Here is a 14,709-nt window from a genome sequence, read left to right as displayed (position 1 = left end):
AATTTAAATAAATTTTTAAAAAAATGCAGGTTTGGACCCTGCCCCAGAGCTCCAGAATCCAGCTCTCCAGTGGCAGGACCTGGGGTGCTGCAACAACAAGCACCCCCGTCCATATGCCGGTGGCTCACAGATATCAGATTCCCCAGGAACATTGTCAAAATGCACGCACCTTCTTCCCACGCCAGATAAGGGTCCATACGGCTTTGTTCTGGATTCCCGTCATAACTTAAAGGGAAACTTTCACAATGTCCGGGGCCCTTGATGTCCTGCAAATGAAGGAGGAGGATGTCCTCAAATTCCTTGCAGCAGGAACCCACTTCGGTGGCACCAACCTTGGCTTCCAAATGGAACAGTACGTCTACAAAAGGAAAAGTGATGGCATCTACATCATAAATCTGAAGAGAACCTGGGAGAAGCTTCTGTTGGCAGCTCGTGCCATTGTTGCCATTGAAAACCCAGCTGATGTCAGTGTCATATCCTCCAGGAATACCGGCCAGCGAGCTGCCGCCACTGGAGTCACTCCTATTGCTGGCCGCTTCTCTCCTGGAAACTTCACTAACCAGATCCTTCCGGGAGCCAAGACTTCCGGTGGTTACTGATCCCAGGGCTGACCACCTGCCTCTCCCGGAGGCCTCTTACGTTAACCTGTCTACCATGGCTCTGTGTAACGCAGACTCTCCTCTGCGGTATGTGGACATTGCCATCCCATGCAACAACAAGGGAGCTCACTCAGGGGGTCTGACGTGGTGGATGCTTGCCCGGGAAGTTCTGCGCATGCGTGGCACCATCTCCCGTGAGCACCCACGGGAGGTCATGCCTGACCTCTACTTCTACAGAGACCCTGAAGAGATTGAAAAGGACGAGCAGGCGGCAGCTGAGAAGCCTGCGACCGAGGAGGAATTTCAGGGTGAATGGACCGCCCCACCTCCTGAGTTCACTGCTACTCAGCCTGAGGTGGCGGACTGGTCAGAAGGTGTGCAGGTGCCCCCGTGCCTATTCAGCGGTTCCCCGCTGAAGACTGGAGTGCTCAGCCTGCCGCTGAAGACTGGTCTGCAGTTCCCACCGCTCAGGCCTCTGAGTGGGTAGGAACAACCACTGAGTGGTCTTAAACTATTCTTCCACAAACTCTTAAAACGGAAATAGGTTGACGGAAAATAAAGAGTTTCTAAAAAAAATGCATGCATCTACCCCAATACATGACAGACTTACTGAAGTCGAAATCTCCAGAAACTAGGCCCAGATGAGTCTCAGGCGTCCAAAGTTTGGGACCCCAACTTAGACATGTGGTTCTCAAAGTGTGGTCCCCAGACAAGCAGCATCAGCATCACCTGGGAACTTGTTAGACATGCAGGTTCTCAGGCCCCATCCCAGACTGGCTGAATCTGAAACTCTGGGGGTGGGACCCCACCCTCCAGGTGATTCTGATGCAGCTGAAGTGTGAGAATCTCAGGGGAGACTGTGAGCTCCCAAGGGCATGGACGTGTCCATGGCTGCTCCAGAGGGGGCTGTCTGCGCCTCCCAGCTCCCAGGGCAGCTGTGTCTGCAGGGGAGACACTGCTGTGAGGGGAGAGAGCTGCCTGCCTACTGCTGTGGCAACCTCTCGAAGGTTCTGGTTTGGTCTCTCTTGCACCACATAGGCCCTAAAACCTGACCAGTGCCTTATGCATTTCCAGAGTCCCAGGAGTGCAAAGTCCAGCGTGGAATGTGCTTTCTCTACTTGTTTGACGAGTAGAACAGATATCCCCAGCTCCCAAATTCACACTCAGGGCCAGTTCTAGGGACACTCAGGGCCAGTTCTAGGGACAGCTCTGAACGAAATAGGGAACCCTATGTGGTCCCCATTGAATTGACTTGGACTTCGCATTCCTGCTGCAATTCTGCTCATCCCCTGGGAATCACGTGACACGTGGAGCCTCCCATCCCACACCCCCCTGTCCCTTGTGCTTTGAAGCCCCGCTCAAGCTCTCCTGTCCATGAATCTTCTCTGGCCCATTCCAGCCCTCACTGACCTGTCCATTCTCCACTCATGGAGACTCAGTTGCCCTCAGCATTTGGCACTTCTGGGGCTCTTGGACTTCTGTCTTATTTCCCCACTGAAAATACCAAGTCTGTGAGAGCAGGCCCGATATTCATATACTGTTTTTTTTTTCCTTCCCTCGAATTGTTGAGCACCCAAGAAAGTCATTGCCTAGGTGCTCAGCAAAGATCTGCTGATGACAGTAAGATCCTCATCACGAAAGGCAAGAAACCTGTGTCACTCTTGCTGCACGAAGAGCTCTAGCTTTACATGCACCTTAGGACGGTTCCAGATCAACAGGGCATTTGTCCTGAGGCCTGTGGGTGAGCTTTGGGTCCTTTATAAAGACAGGAAAGCAGTACCACCCCCTGAAAACCATGCCTCACGGTCAACCTGGCTCCGAGGGACTTCACACAAGCCCCCACACGTGCTCCTGTGGACAACGTAACAAGGGCTTGGGCGTCCACAGACCTGGGTTCAAGTCCCAGCCTCACAGCTTATTAATAATATTAATATAACTGTTAACCAAAGGGGACCTGCTTCTCCCTGGAAGAGTCTGGCTTCACACACCTGGTGTCTCCCCTTCCTGCACCCATCCAGGCAGGTGTCCTGCTCTGGGAGGCATCTGAGTTTGGGAATCAAGAACTGGGAAAGCATTTCAGAGACGAGACTCGGGCATTGGAAAGGTGTCCAGAGAAGAAAGCTGCAGTGCCCGGGAGAAGGAGGAAAGAGCAGGGTTGCTGGACGTGATCGACTGCAGCTCTTTCAAGTCTTTCCAGACCACGGATAAAGAATGGCATTTCCGGGCTTCCCTGGTGGCGCAGTGGTTGAGAGTCCGCCTGCCGATGCAGGGGACACGGGTTCGTGCCCCAGTCTGGGGAGATCCCACATGCCGCGGAGCGGCTGGGCCCGTGAGCCATGGCCGCTGAGCCTGCACATCTGGAGCCTGTGCTCCGCAACAAGAGAGGCCCCAACAGTGAGAGGCCCGCATACCGCAAAAAAAAAAAAAAAAGAATGGCATTTCCTGTACATGATCTTTGATGACCAGACTGTGCCTTCCACAGCGAAGCAACAAGAGGTCAGGGTGATGTAAGGGCCGTGAGTCAAGAATTGAAGGCACATCTGGAAGCTGACAAGGGGAAGAAACGGGATTCTCCCCTTGAAGCCTCCAGAAGAAATGCAGCCCAGCCCATGGCTTGATTTTAGGCTTTTGACCTCCAGAAAGGTAGATGGAAGCAGATTACGAACAAGAACAGGAACAAGAAATATGAACTTGAACGTGTTTGAGGGATAAGTCCTTAGATGCTACTGATTTTGGTGACCAGCCAGATTCCAATCCGCCGGAAACCAATCAGTACATTCTGTCAAAGTAAATCGCGGTGGGTTGTTAAAGTAATGGAACCGATGAATTACACCTCCCAATGTTTGACTCCACGTGTGGGCCCCCTCTCCTATTTAACTCCTGGTCAGGCCGTATGATTTGCTTTGGCCAATGGGATGCTGGCAGACGTAACACAAGCGAAAGCTTAAAAAGAACTTGTAGTATATATCACATCTCTAAGATTGCCACGTGAAGAAGCCCAAGCTACCTCTTGGAGGATAAGAACACAGGGAGCAGAGACAAGCCATCTCAATGGAGACTCCATAGCCCGGGCGGCCCCAGCTTACGCACCAGGAGATCACAGCGTCGATAGTGACCCAGGCAGAAGAGCACAGCTGCCCAATGACCCCAGCCCAGTTGCTGGCCTACAAAAGCATAAGCAAATAAAATGGTTGTTATTTGGTGGTAGTTTGTTATACAGCAGCAGATAACTGACATACTCCATTTCCCTAAATTTCAGGTCAAAACTTAAGTAAGTTGAAATTATCCTTTAAAAAAAGAAAAATTCTCAGGCAGGCTCACAGCTTCAGTAAGGCCCCAGCATTGATAGCGAGCATTTACTGGGCATGGGAGCTAAGGGTCACACGTGATCACCCCTTGTCATAAGCACATTAGGGGGGTTCAAGGAAGCACAGAGAGGTTAAGAAATTGCTCCAGGTCCCACAGCTTGGCATGGCAAAGCTGAGCTGCGAGCACAAGCCTGTCCCGAGGGCTGTGCTCTGGGGCGGGCAGAGATGTGGACCCCACAAGCCAGCCCTGTCCACGTGGGGCTTCAGCAGTTTCTCCTCTCCCTTCCCTAGAAGTGAGCCAGGTCCAGGATTCAAAGCCTGAGGCCGCCAGCCCTGGAAACTAAGCCCCGAGCTGACGTCTAAGGATCCTGTTTGCTCCGGTTCCGCCCCATGAGAAGCCAGCTGAGGTCTGAGCTGGGGCAGTGGGGACAGAGCCACCCGGGGGGTCTGGTGCCAGTGAGGCTCCCACAAGGAGGGGATGCAGCCCTCGGGTGGAACGGAAACCAAACGGGGCTGTCAAAGCCGCAGGGTCTGCTGTCCAAGGGCCTGCAATTAATTAAGACAGAGGGGAGCGCTGAATGGCCCTTTTGTGGGTCAAAAGCCTTCACTTGGAAACCCAGCCGACAAACCCAAGAAAACTGACTTCATGGTTTCTTATAAGAAAACCATTAATACATCGTCGAGGACTGAAGAAACGCTTTGTTCCGACCTTCGTGTGACCACCAAAGATGCGGATTACAAAGCAGCTGGTACTGCCCAGTGACAACAGACATCACCTCGCAAAGCCAAGGCTGCCCAGGTATAAGAAAGCCAGAAATAACACATGACAGCTGACGCCAGAGCTAGGGTGCCCGCAACTGCCCTTTCACGATGTTTCATTTACCCAAAAAAAGATACACACACACCCTACAACTAAGGACCCAGCAAGGCTAGAAATTGCATCGACCCCCTCCACCAGGTGGATCCCCAACTGAGCCTGTCTCGGTTTAGATTTCTCAGTATAAAAGGCAACTGAAAACACAAGACTCCCTTGGGTTTTTCAACCAAGGCTGCATGTTGGAATCACCAGGAGCTTTGAAAACTCCCAGGTCTGTGTCCCGGTCCCAGGTCTGGTGTAACTGACTTGGGGTGAGCCTGGACAGCAGGAGTTTTAAAACCCTCCAGGTGTCGTGGGCTGAGTGGTGTTGCCCACCAGGAAATATGTCACCCAGAACCTCAGAATGTGACCTGATTGGGAATAAGGGCCTTTGCAGATGTAGTTAAGGTAAAGCTCTCTAGATGAGATTATCCTACATGAGGGTGGGCCTTCCATCCAATGACTAGTGTCCTTATAAGAGACAGAAAAGAAGACACACAGAGACACAGGACGAAGGCCATGTGAAGATGGAGGTAGAGATTGGAGTGATGCGTCTAGAAACCGAGGGATGCAAGGATTGTGGGAACCACCAGGAGCTGGGGGAGAGCCTGGGACAGAAGGAACCAGCCCTGCGGACACCTGGATTTTAGCCTCCAGAACCATGAAAGAATCCATTTCTGTTGTTCTGAGCACCCAGTCTGTGGTTCTTTGCTACTCGTAGCAGCCGCAGGACAGGATTCCGTAGGTGAATGTCAGGTGCAGCAAAGGCTGAGAATGGCTGGCGGGTCAGGACTGAAGGTGACGCCTGGAGAGGCTGGGGGTCAGGGGGTGGCCAGGTTGTTGGCCGGATCTAAAACGCGCCGCCCACAGCTCCTAGACCAGTGACCTCCAAGCCTGGCTGTGCACTAGAATCCACTTTGTAAAATCTTGCTGTCCAGGCCCCCCCTGGAGATTCTGATGACACTGGTCTGTGTCGGACTCTGTTGGGGGCACACTTTTTTTTTTTTTTTTTTTTGGTGGTACGCGGGCCTCTCACTGTTGTGGCCTTTCCCGTTGCGGAGCACAGGCTCCGGACGCGCAGGCTCAGCGGCCGTGGCTCACGGGCCCGGCTGCTCCGCGGCATATGGGATCTTCCCGGACCGGGGCACGACCCCGCGTCCCCTGCATCGGCAGGCGGACTCTCAACCACTGCGCCACCAGGGAAGCCCGGGGGCACATTTTTAAAGCCCCCGAGGTGACACTAACGTCCAGCCAGGGTCAGTAGCACCTGCCAGAAACTCAAGGCCTATGGAAAGCAAAGCTTGGCTGTGTCCACATGCTGGACACCAGCGATCTGGCCCTTAACTAGCACGACGCACACAGAGGGACAGTTCCGGGCTTTCTTTGCTGAATTTCCCACAGCTTTTGCTGAGTTGAGCAACCTTAACAGCTGGAGAGGAAGCTTCTCTCCCCAGCCACTTCCCCAGTGGAGCTGGACCCAGAAGGTGTCCAGTTGTCATTTCTTTGCTTTTTGCTGTTGCTGTACGGTTTGTTGGTGTTTGTGGGCATTTTTCTTTGGATTCTGAGATGCTCCAAAGAAGCGGTGCCTGAAAGCAAAGCAGAAGTGCCGGGAAAGCAGAGCCAGTCAGTTTTCCCAGGCGGTCAACGCAGGCAGGCGCCTGGCTGCCAAACAGTGTACCACAGACTGAGGGGTTTAAACGACAGAAATATACTGACTCAGGCTCTGGAGGCCAGAAGTCCGAGGTGAAGGTGTGGGCAGGGTTGGGTCCCCCTGAGGGCTAGCAGGGGGGTCTGTGCCAGGCCTCCCCAGGTTTCCGGTGGTTTGCTGACAATCTTTGGCTTGAGAAGCGTCACCCCAACTTCTGTCTTCCTCTTCACGTGGCCTTCTCCCTCTGCTTATCTGTGTCCAAATTTCCCCTTTTAATAGGACACAGTCCTACTGGATTAGGGCCACCCTAATGAACTCACTGTAACTTGATCACCTCCATAAAGAACCTGTCTCCACATCGTCACTTCTGAGGTACCAGGGGCTAGCATTCCAACATATCTTTTGGGGAACACAAGGCAACGCCTAACAGGCCCCGAGTTCACACACCCGCCCAGACCCCAGAGGCTGGCACTGGTCCTTTCAGGGTGGAGGAGAACAGGGCGCAAGAGGACTTCTGGGATGATTGAAGGCCTCCAGGCTCTGGCCGGCTCCTGACTCATGGGAACCAACAGCTTTGTTCGGGCGTCCACAGGTCCCGGTGCCTCGGCCTAAGACCCCTGGCTTCGTCTTCAGGATCTCTGGTCCCAGGTTGAGGGTGAGTGCAAGAGGGGGTACCCTGAGCTCAAAATGGAGGTGACCCAGCTCCTTGGCAGGTGTTCGGGGGCAAGGAAACATCGAGAAGGGGCTTCCTCCAGGGGCAACCAGAAGGTACATTCACTTACAACAGGGACTAGATTTCAGCTCTTTTAATCCCAACAAAACTCCCCACATTTTATACTGAAATAAGCTGTTCTCAAGCACTCTTACCAAAAGTATCTATTTTGATCCTTAAAACAGGCCAGACTCAAAAAAAAGTAGGTGCTCAGCTAAAGGCCACGAGTGGTAATATTAAGCTCAAGGTCTGGTGCTGATTAGAGACAAATCCAGGTCCAGGTCCCCTGGGTTCTAGACATTTCTGTGCTCAACACACCAGTCACCTCACCCCACTTTTTTAGGAAGTTGACTCATGGCTCGGATGACACACTCTCCCTCCCCTTCCTCCCTCACAGCCCCTGGACGCTGACCACGTCCCCCCCACCCCCCGCTCTCCCCCCTCCCATACTTCTACCCTTCCTGGGCTGGGGAGTGGGGAGCCAGCAGAGGGCAGCTCCCCTGGCATCTGACTTGTTCCTTGGCCGCAGAGAGAGTTCGTGAGTTTGGGCTGAAATTGTTCATGAATGGGCAACTAGCCCAGCTGGTTACTTGGAAGGTTCGATTTTGATTTTAATTTCTACGTCTCACAGTATTGCCAGGAAGAAACAAAAGCCTCTTTTATAGATTGAGACCCAAAAACACAGACCTACTCCTGAGCTAAACAAATACTGATTCATGGACACAAGGTGGGCATCATTTATAATAGTAAAAAAAATCACTGTGCTAACACCAGGACATTGAACAAATACATCGGGGATAAAAATTAATTCCATATTGACAAAGTAAGTCGTATTGAAGGAATAGTAGCATAGCAAAACATTTTAACGTGGGAAGATGTTCATAATACAGCTAAGCAAGAAGAAAAGCAGGTTACAAGCAGTGTGGGTAAGATGGAAAGATCTACCCCACATCCTGGGCAGAGCATTTGACAGAAAGCGATGTTGACATTTTTCCTTTTAATTGATCTATTTTCTACAGTGAACAAACATTAATACTTCCATAACAAAATAGCTCTTCTCAAATAAAGTTAAAGGAAAAAAAACTTCCATTCATCTCACTGACCCCCTTGGTTGTCCAGGGACCTCTCAGGGGAGGGGATTTAGAACCGCGACACCAGTCGAAAGACCAGCCGCCTTGGAGGGGTCTGAGTTCGAAGTGCAGCCTTGAAGAGGAAACCAAAGGAATGCCAAGTCCAAGACTGGCCTTTCATCCGCTCCCCGGGCTCCCGGCCCCCATGCTGACCGAGCCTCTGACCCTTCCCACTGCAGGGGTTTTGCCATCCTGGCCTGGAAGGCAACGCCACCCTCCACCCAGCTTGGTGCTGATACCCCGTGAAGCGTGGGATCGGGTTCCAGCTGAAGCAGCCCCAGAGTCTCCGTGAGAAGAGTGCAGTGTTGGATGCTGAGGCCAAAGGGAAGGAAAAAGTCCTCTGTATCCAAGGCTCCTGATGCGGGTGGCCGTGTGGGGGGAGCCTCTGGACCCCTTCACGAAAGAATGTTCTCAAATAACGTAAAATAAAACACGTACGATTACAAAGGAAGCCCGTGATACCGACACATACGGTCTGATCAGAACAGTGTTTCCTTTTCTGGTATAAAAATAGATGTGCTATCTCTTAAAGATATTTTTTCCTTGATTGTCCTACTAGCCTAACTTAGTCCCAATTTATCAGATTACCTTACTTCTTTCACAGAATAATAATAAAAACAAATATTATCTTTGGTGAAAAAAAAAAAATAGATGTGCTCCTTTAACTCATTGGATAACAAGGGCAGGCAGCGAGTCTAACACGCCCGCCCGATGTTTTGAAGGAGTAAAGGGTAAACCCAATTTCTCTAACTCTGTAACAAGTGTACCACAGCGGGAAGTGACCTGGGGTTTCCGTGGGGACAATGTGGCAGGAAGTCCTGCCACCACTGCTGCTGGGCACTGGTTCCACCGTGCAAGGAGATGCCAAATTTGGTCCAAGGCTGGTGGTGGTGAAAATAGGGATATGGTTTGTTCCCAAGCGGGTCCGGGACCCTTGAATTGGATCTGTGGTTGAGAAGGGCTCCCCAAGGAGGAGGGTGAGGGGCCCGCTGTGCTTCCTGGCCCCTCATCCGCCTTCCCAGCATCCCTACCGTCTCACGTCTCCTCCACCAGCCTGGCCGGGCACTCATGTACACGTGGGCCCCGGCTGAGCCCTGCCTGTAACCATGAGACCATAACGATGACTGGCCAGTGGCCCCGTGTGGACAGCATCTTTCGCAGAGATTCCTATAGTCTGCGCCCTCACAACCAACTCCAACCCTCAGCGAGATGGGGCAGCCAACAGGTGCAGATGCTACCCAACTTACCTGCCGCTGTGACAACAGGTGAAGTAGCCGCCCTTCCTGGTGACCCTGAGAAAAACTCAGGAGTTATCAAGGGAAGAAGAAAGTGTCCAAGAGACACCTCTCCTTGTCCCCTTCTTGTCCCCCGTACATCGTAGCCCACTTGTAGAAACTGGCCAACATACACTTAGGAACTCCTGTTTCCCCAGGTGAAGGGAGCCTGTCCAGGTGAGGAACCCATGGAAAGGGCGACCCATTTTGGAAGCAGCTGAGAACAGTAGAAATGGCAGCTTGCCTGTCTTGAATTAAACTGAATAAGCAAAGCCACGACATCATTCGAAGCCACAAACAAGACACGCAGTGCTTAAGAGGACTTTTCTCAGCTTCTTTAATGTCAGTGGCCCATGGGCAGTGTTCCAACCATGGACCGTGGCTCTAGGTTTGGCAGGGGTGATCTTCAAACACCACAAGCAAGGCAAGCCCTGAACCCCAGGAGCCCAGGATGACACCTCATTTCCTCATTCCGTTCTTAAAAAGCCCTCTCAGAATCTGTGCTGAGTACCATCCTTATTTTAGATGCCTGGTTCACTGAAGGCATACGTCATAGTTCTATAGGCAGTTTGGGGTTTTTTTTTTTCTTAAATTGAATTGTTCTGCTCGTTTGTTTCACTTCCTCTTTGGGGAATACCAGGGAATACAAGTTCCCCTTTTCCTGGTATTCAAAGTACGTCAAGTCTGATTAAATGACAAGTGAAGAATAAGAGGTTGGCTTCATTGTTTGGCAAATCACATCCGCTGTGAGATTTGGGAAACTACGGTTTGTCACTGTTTTCTTTTGTTTTCTTTTCCAAAGTGCCCTCAGAATATGAGTGAGTCTCTGAAGAGACGTCTGCACCTGGCAACACGCGGCTTCGATGGCAGGATGGGGGTCCAGGGACGTGTCTGCCCACTAAACTCCACAGCCTTGCAACCTCCAAGTTATAACCGAACAGAGAGCTCAGCTCAGCAGTGACCCTCTGTGCTTCCTCTGTCCCTTTAGGACCTTGAACCTTCTGAAAGCTTCGGTGTGAATAATGAATTCTGCACATGAAGAGGACGGCTTCTGATCTATTCATTTATACCATCTCAACATGATTCAAAAATAGAGTAGCAAGTATATTGATAAGAAAGACTGTTTAAATACACTATTAGAGTCAGAGAACATGGGAGGTATATGTGGACGGCAATTTGCATAAAACTGACATTTTTCGTGAGAGTTTTAGATTATGATTTTATTTTGGATTTTTGCCCAGAACACCACAGAAGCGATCATGTGTCTTGTGTGCTTCCAGCACCTGATATTCCTTTGTTCCCTAGTTCAGGTGCTTTCTGCAAGGTTCCTCCACTATGCAGTTCATATATTGTATCTTTAGTAAATGTTTGATGTGATTCACTGAGAAATGTGCATGAACCGTCAAGGTAAATGTGGAAAATCCCGGTTCTTCTTAGTTTTGTTTTGTTTTTTTTCTGCTTGTAGTTTGCTTTGGAAAATGAACGTTGTCACCTTTGTCTACTAAAGATATTGGCTTTTCAAAAAAAAATAAAGCCGAGTAGCAAAAACATATTTACCCCAGGAATTCCCTGGTGGTATAGTGGTTAGTACTCTGCGCTCTCACTGCCGAGGGGCCGGGTTTGATCTCTGGTCGAGGAATTAGGATCCCACAGGCCATGCAATGCGGCCAAAAATTTTAAAAATGTACCCCTCAAAATGCCACATTATCCAATGTGAATGGCAACATGGATTTCCTCCCTAGCCCAGGACAGAGAAACAGAAGGGCTGTCAGGGCTGGATACACAGGCCCAGTATGACGGCAGATAAGAATATAATGTCTACACGAAGAGCACAGTGTCACAGAGAGCTTCAGTGGATGAGATCCATGAACTCCAGTATCACACAACCTATAAAGGCGCACCGTACATGTATGCATCACTTTACACAGGACCTGACAGACAGGGTCCTCCTGGGTGTCGGCGACCTTCAGATGAGGCCAAGTTCTAACCCTCCTTCACCAAGTCCTCATGAGCTTAAAATAATTGCATTTTTTAAAATCTGTCCCCTTTTGAAGTTTTCCCAAGCTCTCCCTCTCCTCTGGAAGAGGCTGTTTCATGTAGACCCCTACACGCTTCTCCCATCCAAAGGCTGGGGGCTTCCACGTGGGCCACCGGGGCTGCTCTGACAGGTGATTTTCTTCTACGTGTTCTCTTCCTTGGTATTTATCTCTACATTAACCTGGTAGTATAGGAACTCAGGACATGGGAGTCCCTTGTGCTGTGTAGCCAAGTGAGATATAGGAAAGCATGAGCACAGAGGTGAAGGGAGAAGATTTGGAAGCCAGACACACATGGCAGGCCCGGCTCTCGCCGTCCTGCCTGACCATGGGCGACTCCTCTGTTTTCTCTGATGAAGGCAGATACCTCGTGTAAAGCCCTGACCTCTCTTTCCCTCCTGAGTCAGGACTCAGTAACAGCAAGCCATGTCCAGTGCTGAGTATTAACACCAAGCAGCCCAGGGAAAGGCTACAGGGGGGCCCCGTCAAGAGGCGGAGTCCTCCCCAGGCCCGGTCACCGTGGGAGACCCAAAAGCATCCCCAGGGTGAGTTTGCGATTGGAGGGGCCTGCTGTCCTGGCAGAGCCACCCTCAGAGCTCTCAGGGGCCAGATCGGAGGGTACTAAGGTTTGATCTGGCTTCATAGAAGTCACCGCACACCTGGAAAAGTCACTGTCTTTTCCAAGCAGTGGAACCACATACAAACGCCCTTGGCGGGAGCATGTCTAGATCCTTCAGAATCTCACTCTGTGCAGAGGCTGCCAACAAAAACGCATCCTATCACATTACAGTATGAATTTCAGAAGTGAAGACAGGGAGTAGGGGGGGTCCTGCTTCACAGGACCACCAGCGGGGGAACGGCAGCAGATAAAATGAGAGGTTCGAGAGACACGCGGTGGAAAGTGCCCATGGGGAAACTGTGACATCGAATATTAAACTGCAAAGGACGTGCAGCCCAGATAAACACGGTGAGCTAAGATCAGCTGAGGAAAGTGTGGTTTGCTTGGAGGAAACTGGCACATTCACATTAATGCTTGTAAACGGGCCTCTTAATAATTTCTCCCAAAGGAAGGACCTTGAGAGCTGATTCTTCAGGGTGGCCACAGATGAGACGACGTTCTTTCAAGTGACTGACTTGAAGTCTTTGGGCTCCTCTCCAGGCTCCCAACAGGGGGTCCAGAGGAGCTCACCAGCAAAGCCCACCCAGGTTTAATCTGGTTGGAAACAGACAGAAGCATCTGAAAAAAAATTAAAAGAATATACATGTGTTTGTATATATATAGATGTGTTTATATGTATATATGTGTGTGTGTTTATAATATTTGATTTTGTGTATTTATTTTATATACACACACTTTCTTTTTTTTTTTAATCACAGAAAGACATATCGGAACAGTTCTCAGAGCTTTCTGAGATGCTCTTCCCAGGTTATAATCCTCAAATTTGGCTCAAATAAAAATTTCCAATTATTTCTTTAAAAAAAAAAAAGAGACAGTATATCTTTCCTGTAATATGGAATAAACTCTCCTGATATAGATTCAAGTGGTCCAAAGGAGGAAGGGGAACATGGAAGAAATTTCTGCAAAAGAATTCTGCTTGGTGAGAATGGGAAATGCAGGGAGAATGAGCTCATTAGGGAAGATGGGAGATGCACAGAAGTGCAATGAAGAAGACGAATCACCCATACCCCATTGCTCGAGCTGCTGCTCACATTTGTGTCTACATCCTTCCAGACTTTTTTCTGCTGTATGTGGACCTTTCACTGTTGTGGTCTCTCCCGTTGCGGAGCACAGGCTCCGGACGCGCAGGCTCAGCGGCCATGGCTCACGGGCCCGGTCACTCCGCGGCATGTGGGATCCTCCCGGACCGGGGCACGAACCCGTGTCCCCTGCATCGGCAGGCGGACTCTCAACCACTGCACCACCAGGGAAGCCCCTTTCCAGACTTTTTTATTGACTATATTTATTTCAAATGTTATATACACTTTTTCACCTAATATTCTATCACACAATCTCCCATATTATTGCCTGACCTTAGCAGCCATCATTTTCAGGGCCATGTAACATTTCATCAAGGGATACACCAGTGGACATTATCCATTCCCCTACTTTCAAATTTTGTTTTGAAATTTCTCCTGGTATTAATCACATAGCCATGAAAATCTCTAAGGAAAAAAAAAATCTAGGTAATTCTCAAGCCTGGAAGCTTGTCTTATATGTTTTCATATTCTCATCAGTATTGGGGGGAAATGAAGGGAAATAAATACATGAATAAAGGTTTGGATGGATGATTTGATAGATGGATAAATGAATGGATGGATGGATAAATTGATGGTTTGATATGGATAAATGGGTGGATGGATGGATAAATGGATGGGTGGGTGGATGGATGAATGGCCTGAAGGCTTTAATCTTAGGCTTCTTTTGACTCAAAATTCTCTAACAAAATATCATCTCTCCAGCTAGGATATGGGTCACCTCCTATTTCTGATATGAAAGCCAAACCTCCTAGATATTTCTTTTGGAACACAGTCTTCACGTACTCTTTTTTGAAGGTGAACTCTCTTGATCCCTTGAAAATCTGGAAGAGGATTCCACCATGTAACCCTTTTGTTCCTCCAGCTGACGTGTATTAAACACCTGTTGTTTGTACTTGTTTGGACCAAGTACAAAGAGATGAAGGTGAAGAAAACCAGGCTGGTCTCTGGATAGCTGGGCAGCCCCTGGACACCAGGTAGATCAAGGCTGGCTCCAAAGTGCTTTCTGAGAAGGAGGGTAGTGGCTCTGGTGGCTAGAGAACTGAGCTATGGTCACACAGATGGGGGTCACAGAGTTGACCTTTGGTCTGCGCCTGACGAACACAGAGGGCGCTGCTGGGCGTGGAGGGTAGTGAGGGCATCAGACAATGAAAAGCTGGCTGTAAAGACCAGGAGCGTCCAGAACACCCCAAGCGCCCAGTTAGGTAGAGCACGGGAACCATGGAAGGAGGGGGTGACACAGGGGAGGCCAGTAGATTGAGGCGGATCACGAGGGCTGCACAGAACAGGCGATGGGATCCCACCAAGCCTTGGAGCATGCGTACGAGCCCTGGGACTGTTCCCAACCCTCCCCCCCCCCGCCCCGCAGAGGTCCTGGGCTATGAAAGGGA

The 14,709-nt window shown here is 50.2% G+C and overlaps 1 pseudogene; it reads left to right on the top strand.

Moving 5' to 3' along the window:
- The first annotated feature begins 245 nt into the window (after nt 1-245).
- Nucleotides 246-1,109, top strand: LOC115841459 (small ribosomal subunit protein uS2-like; annotated as a pseudogene).
- Nucleotides 1,110-14,709: the final 13,600 nt, after the last annotated feature.

Source organism: Globicephala melas, chromosome 4 (genome assembly GCF_963455315.2).
Source record: "Globicephala melas chromosome 4, mGloMel1.2, whole genome shotgun sequence".
In the NCBI taxonomy this organism is placed as follows: Eukaryota; Metazoa; Chordata; class Mammalia; order Artiodactyla; family Delphinidae; genus Globicephala; species Globicephala melas.
Note: the sequence above shows the minus strand (reverse complement) of the source record. Positions and strands in the feature narration are given on the sequence as shown.